The sequence below is a fragment of the Dermacentor variabilis genome, chromosome 7 (genome assembly GCF_050947875.1).
Source record: "Dermacentor variabilis isolate Ectoservices chromosome 7, ASM5094787v1, whole genome shotgun sequence".
Lineage (NCBI taxonomy): Eukaryota > Metazoa > Arthropoda > Arachnida > Ixodida > Ixodidae > Dermacentor > Dermacentor variabilis.
Genome location: NC_134574.1, coordinates 140,899,107 through 140,905,557, shown reverse-complemented (window position 1 = coordinate 140,905,557; position 6,451 = coordinate 140,899,107).

Here is a 6,451-nt window from a genome sequence, read left to right as displayed (position 1 = left end):
TCTGTCTGTCTGTCTGTCTGTCTGTCTGTCTGTCTGTCTGTCTGTCTGTCTGTCTGTCTGTCTCTGTCTGTCTGTCTGTCTGTCTGTCTGTCTGTCTGTCTGTCTGTCTGTCTGTCTGTCTGTCTGTCTGTCTGTCTGTCTGTCTGTCTGTCTGTCTGTCAGTCTGTCTGTGTTTTTTGGGCGAACAGCACACCGACGTCAATGGAGCGGTGCTAAAATATGTGCGTAAAAGGCAGACGGTGGAAGGGCAAATTTCAAGAACGAACACGAAGTTACTCCCTTTACAAACCCTCCTACTTGCCACAAAGAATAGAAAACGTAGCTACGACGCACTTTCCCGATCTCGCAATGTACGAGTCTGCGCATACGTCACAGTCACTTCTTGATGCCAGCTCCGCTCCGCGTATGAGGAGTATAATACGCAGTTCTTTGAACCCTGAAAACAGGCGATGACTGTCTCTTCAAAGTTGCAGACGACGCTATGGTTGGGCAATGTCTAGACCGACGGAATACTAAACACACGAGCCTCGCAAGTGTAGCAGACGAAAAAATAAAGAAAGAGGAAAATAAAACGGCACAGGGTGAGAGAGAGTCCAGGCTTGTGTAGGCTATGCAATGCGCTCGAAACGCTAGAACAGGTTTTAAGCTCAAGATCTGCTTGGTAGGCACGCGGTAACACCACTGGCTTCGTACAGCGAACTCTGCAACTACATAAGCACTTACCCGCACGCTTGCGGTGCCAGCGATGAACAGACGCATTGTCGTCGTCTGTTTGTCCATACGGAGAAAGTTTGCGTCCGGCAAAACCATCGCTCGTACTGAGCTAATGTAACAGTGTTTCTGGAACAAGAGAAGAAGAAGGAGAAGAAGAAGAAGAAAGAAAAAAGAGCAGTACTACGAAATATAACAGCGACTGTCGCGCCGACGGATCTGCTATGTCAGCCCAGCATCCAAAGACAAGCTGCAGAACGTAACGTCACAAAGATACGGCGTGCTGCTGTAACATCCTCGTCAGGCTTAAACCAAAAGTGAAAGAAAAAGTTGTAGCGAACTTTACTAGCACGAATTTTCACTGCGGGCAAGATTAACAGACATGGCCAAGTTTATGAAAGTTAGTTTGTTAACCTTATTGTCCGAAAAAGCAGACAGTGAAGAACAGAATTTTCAACGTAGTCATCGGCTTTTTTTTCTTCTACTCTGTTGTGTTTACAGACATATAAAGCGTCAAAATAAAATTCCCGAATGATGCCGATATAGGTGCTGCACAAATCATGCATAAGATGCAGGCTCTGTCGGAGTGAAGAAAGACAGCCCCTGAGGCAATGTGTTTCTATACTGCAAGCGCCGGACGCTAGTGTATGAGCGGGATACACGCCACGAGTGCCATGTTTTGGATACTATACCTGCTGAAAAAATTTGTACCCACAGTTACGTCGTAGAACTGAGCGATCTTAATTGAGTGGCGCATATATACTTCATTCTTTTTTCAATTGGATAGCGGTGAACTTGCCGCTTTTGCGTACTTAAGTTTTTATCGACTACGCAAACTGCGGTGAAACGCCACGTCCTTTTTTCACATAAATAAAAATTGTCTGCTGTAGGTATAGCATAATTCCGTTGCTTGAGCTCAGTCACTTGTACAGGTGGACATCCTATTCACGAGAGAAATAAATACATAATTGAACAATTAACAAAAATTTTCTGATTACCATTCAGACAGCAGTTCTACGTTGTTTTTTATCGTGTTAGAATAACATCATTTCTAAGTTTCATTGATAGCCATGGCACCAGTAATGCCAGTACACAGAGGATAGGAACGAGCAAAAAATTTCACGGGGAAGAGTGAAAGCAGAGGTGCCCGCTTGCTACTGATGTTGACTGAATAATGGAGGCTTATTTACTTGTCGGGGTGCTTATACACCTGTAGCATGTGTCCGTTCCGTTTCACTTAGGTAAACAGAAGTTGACATGGTGGATTAGCTTCTTTGAATGCGCTTGGTGGTCTTCACAGGGCGCATGACTGACAATCCGGGGGCAAGGTTTCTTTTTGACGTGCTGGATACAATAGGTGGCGTCCAAAACCACGCGCCCGGGGTGACGATAGACGAATACAGATCTTGAAGGCTTCGCTTTTGTTGGTTGCATGCGGCGGAAGTAATTGCTGCAGCCGGAAACACGTGATGTACATCGGGGTTTGAACACAGCATACATGCATCAACTGTAAGCGAGCACCCGTCCTGTGTACTCTCTCGTGCCAGCCTCTTCCGTTACAGCCTGCCGCCGCCGACAACAACCGCACATGACCTCACCCCACTGACCATTCAAATCTAATACGCCGAGGATGACAAGGCCACCTTTGAGAAAGATAGGTTCACCTATCGCAATGTTGGCCAGCGTTTGTGAAGCACTTTATTTCTGTTTATATGTAACTCCTATGGCCACAGAGTGCTACTCCATCTGTCGTCCCCTTCGTGATTTTTGAACTCCCTCTAAACATGTACAAACTCCGCCTACAACATACTTTACAAATGTCAATATATGAGTTTCCAAATCGTGCGACAAAATGCACTGGCGTTCCAGTTAATTTGACCCTGCTCTGCTTACGAAAGTGTTTTGGTGAACGACGTACAAGCCTAACAAATGCACATTTTGCCGCAATGAAGTCTGACGACGCTTGTATCGAAAGGGGGTGTCAAATAGTTTCGAAATTCGTCATAAATGAATGTCCCTTGAGAACTCGCCTGCTTCAATTCGCCAATCGCCATGTGGGCTCCAAAGTGATTGGCAGAGCGTTAATTCTTTTTCGCTGGGGATCTGTTTCGGCGGCAGCGCACCGAGGCACGCCCCGGCGATCGTCGAAGAGCCATCGCAAGCTGGGTAAAGGGAAGTGGACCAAGCTGAGTAAAAAGGAAGTGGACCAAGCTGCGTAAAAGGAAGTGGGCCAAGCTGAGTAAAGGGAAGCGGACCAAGCTGGGTAAAAGGAAGCGGACCAAACTGGGTAAAAGGAAGTGGACCAAGCTGGGTAAAAGAAAGCGGACCAAGCTGGATAAAAAGAAGTGGGCCAAGCTGGATAAAAGGAAGTGGACCAAGCTGGGTAAAAGGAAGCGGACCAAGCTGGGTAAAAGGAAGCGGACCAAGCTGGGTAAAGGGAAGCGGACCAAGCTGGGTAAAAGGAAGCGGACCAAGCTGGGTAAAACGAAGTGGACCAGGGTGGGTAAAAAGGAAGCGGACCAAGCTAGGTAAAAGGAAGCGGACCAAGCTGGATAAAAAGAAGCGGGCCAAGCTGGGTAAAGGGAAGCGGACCAAGCTGGGTGAAAGGAAGTGGACCAAGCTGGGTAAAAGAAAGGGGACCAAGCTGGATAAAAAGAAGCGGGCCAAGCTGGATAAAATGGAAGTGGACCACTTCAACTCACCCCCAGGTAACCCTACTTTCGCTCCGCTGGCCCCGCCCCGCGGGGACCGTTTCCACGTGGCCGCGCCTTTCGCCTTGACGTCACTTGGCCGGATGCCTAAAGCCTGTCAATTGTAGGCAAAGGAAGCCGCTACTGATAGAATCTTTAGGGGAAAGGAGCAAACCACTCTTCAGACAGCATGAATTTGGTTGTTCAGTTACGTGGAACTTGCAAGAATTAACAGAACTTCAGTGCACCGTAAATTAAGGGAAAATATTTAAAGATACGGACTATAGGAAACAAGAGACAAATTGCTGCATATCAACAATACAAACGCAGAAGAAACGGTACAGCATGAACATATTTTATAGGAGAAAGGGAAAGAAAGATTATAGATTTCCCAATGTGAACCACGAAGTCACTGCACATAGATGGATATAATTGAATTCATGAAAGACAATTCTTCCCGTTGTCCCATCACAGCTGGTCTGACAATTTACGAAAAAGCTCAGTGTATCAAGGTAAGCACAGGGACACGCATATGTTGCTTAAGATATTCGAAAAATGATTGTGCGCTTACAGCTGCACCGTTTTTGATCACCTTTTGTAGAAAGATTGCATTTTGGAGTTTACGTCGTTCTATGTAACACGTGGCACAGTTACTTTCCCTGCTGTAAAAAAAGTACAATGGTGCTTTCATTTTGGAAGTGCAATCTGCGATCGAGACAGTGCTTGTGTCGCCGCTTTTCAGAAGCTGCAGAACGCAATTAGCAGTTCAATCAGAGCTGTCAAGTGCTGTCCGCTCCTCTGGAATTTGCCTATGTAGTCATTATTCGTTATGGTACTTTATGGCATGCTCTTCGGAGGCAGTGGCGACAATGCATAGGGATGTTGTTGGCACAAACAACGTGTACCCATTCACTAAGTGTTGTCCGATATAGGAGCCCAGAGCTACTAATTAAACCGCGCGCTGATCTCCGATCAAATTTTGCGCAGACGTACCATTTTGCATCAAGTTTAGTTTATAACCACGTTTGCAGGCATTACTTGCCCTTTCATCCACGATAACCGGCGATGCCGTTAAAACTTTTTGATTCTACTGAAGCGGAATGGCGGCGTCACCTGTAACGTGCACGGCGAAAACCTTGTGTTGAACGTAGCCATGACAAATGGCGCCAGTCTTCCGTTCCAGTGGATTATCTTTTGAGCGGCGTCATCGCAGACGACACCGGCGAGTAATGCCTGCAAACGTGGTATATTAAATGAGACTTCTCGCGAAATGGTGCTCCTGCGGGAAGTTTGAGCGGAGATCAACCCCTGGTTTAGCAACAACAGTTGTGTACGCTTTGTGCTGCTGTTCATGCAACACTCTTCTGTTGTTTTTTTTTCTTGTCGTGTATCTGTCTCAGTACTCTACTCAGTAGCTTGTTATTCTAGAACAATTTTCGCTCTACATCGATTTGGTTTGTTTGTTTTTCTTTCCGCCGTCGAAGCATTCGTCTGCCTCATAACTACTGCGAGAAGTAGTAAACCAATTTTGAATCGAAACTTTCAACTGACAAAATGTTCTTTCGAAGCTCCAGCTTGGTGAATTTTCCTGAACCTTGACCACAAGAGAAAACGAAGGTCAACACGCATTTTGCATTTCGCGCTGTAAACGCACTGCCGGTACGTCAGTGTGACGTCACGGATCGAAAAGTGATTTGTCGTACTTGGACTATTGTACCGCATTGAAAAGTTGCCAAAGGTCTGTTCTTGACTCCGTTAGAATAAAATGTTCATTTTTGACGATAAAAAGAAAGCGAATATCGAGCGGACGCCGCCAATATCTGACTTAAGGCGTCGTCATGACGGCGTATTTCTTTTTGCCTGTTCTGGCTTTCGAAGTAAAAGTGGCTGTTTCTTTTAGAGCGCAGCTCTTTGGCGTCCGTTCCTGGGTTTCGCGTCGTCGTCGGCGTTGTCGTCGGCCTCGTAACCAGCTCCGCCCCCCTTTCATCCCCCCAGCGCTAGCAGCGACCGACTGATACCGCTGGATGCCGCTGGCGCCGCTAGAGAGTCAAGATAACGTGACTGCATAGAACACCGTCGCCGCCATGCAGAAAGAGGAGGAAAGGGTCCCCCCCCCCTGTTCTTGTGTGGCGGATAGGGTGCTCTTCAGTTGCCGACGCGCCGGTTATTTCACGTAGGCCCCGGCACGTCGACGAATACGTGACCACCTTCCCACGGCTAGACCTGGTTCTTAGCGCTGCGGAAGCGAGGGTATCATATTGTTTGTGTCGGCATCGGCGGCGTTGTCCCTGAAACCAACTCCGCAGCTGGGGTTGACTCACTATCGGCGTCAGCGGCATCAGTCAGTCGCTGCTATCTCTTCCCTCCTCCCTTTATCGTGTTGTCCGCTTGCTGCGCGCGCTTCTGCCCCCATCGTTTGCCGCTGGGTGTACACGCCGCCCCCCTCCCCCCTCTTCCTGCGAGTCTCCGGTTGTCAAAGCGCCGGCTCGAACTTAATTCCTTTCTTCGCTCCTCCTCCAATGCAACCCCTGTGCGGTGGCAATCAGAGAGCCAGATCGGTGGCGGCGGATCTGTATATGTGCACCGCCCGAGCCGAAATTGCCGCTGCCGTTCGCCACTGCGAAATTATCTGCCAGTTCTTTCTGAGCCATGAGCGAGACGACCGATGGAAGTCCTCCGTCTGCTGCTGCTGCTGCTTCTGCTAAACGAGCTGCCAGAGCAGAGGCCCAGCGCCGTCGCCGTCAGAATCCAGAGGTGCGTGCCGCCGAAGCAGAAGCTTACCTAGTAGAGTCTTTGTTAAAGGAATACGTGTGAAAAATAAAAAAAAAATTCTGTGATAGCGCATACATGTGTTGCTCGATTTCTTTGCCTCAATCTATCGAAAAGGTGAAACAGCTTATTTGCTGCGCTCAAATTTCGCATTAGGAAGTAACGTAATCGTCGGTAATTTTTTTCTATTGTGGAAGCGTAATTTACTAATATAGCCCAACTTGTTTTCTCCATTGCGTCCCTTTAATGTCGAATATATACTGCAAAACAAGCGCAGAAAA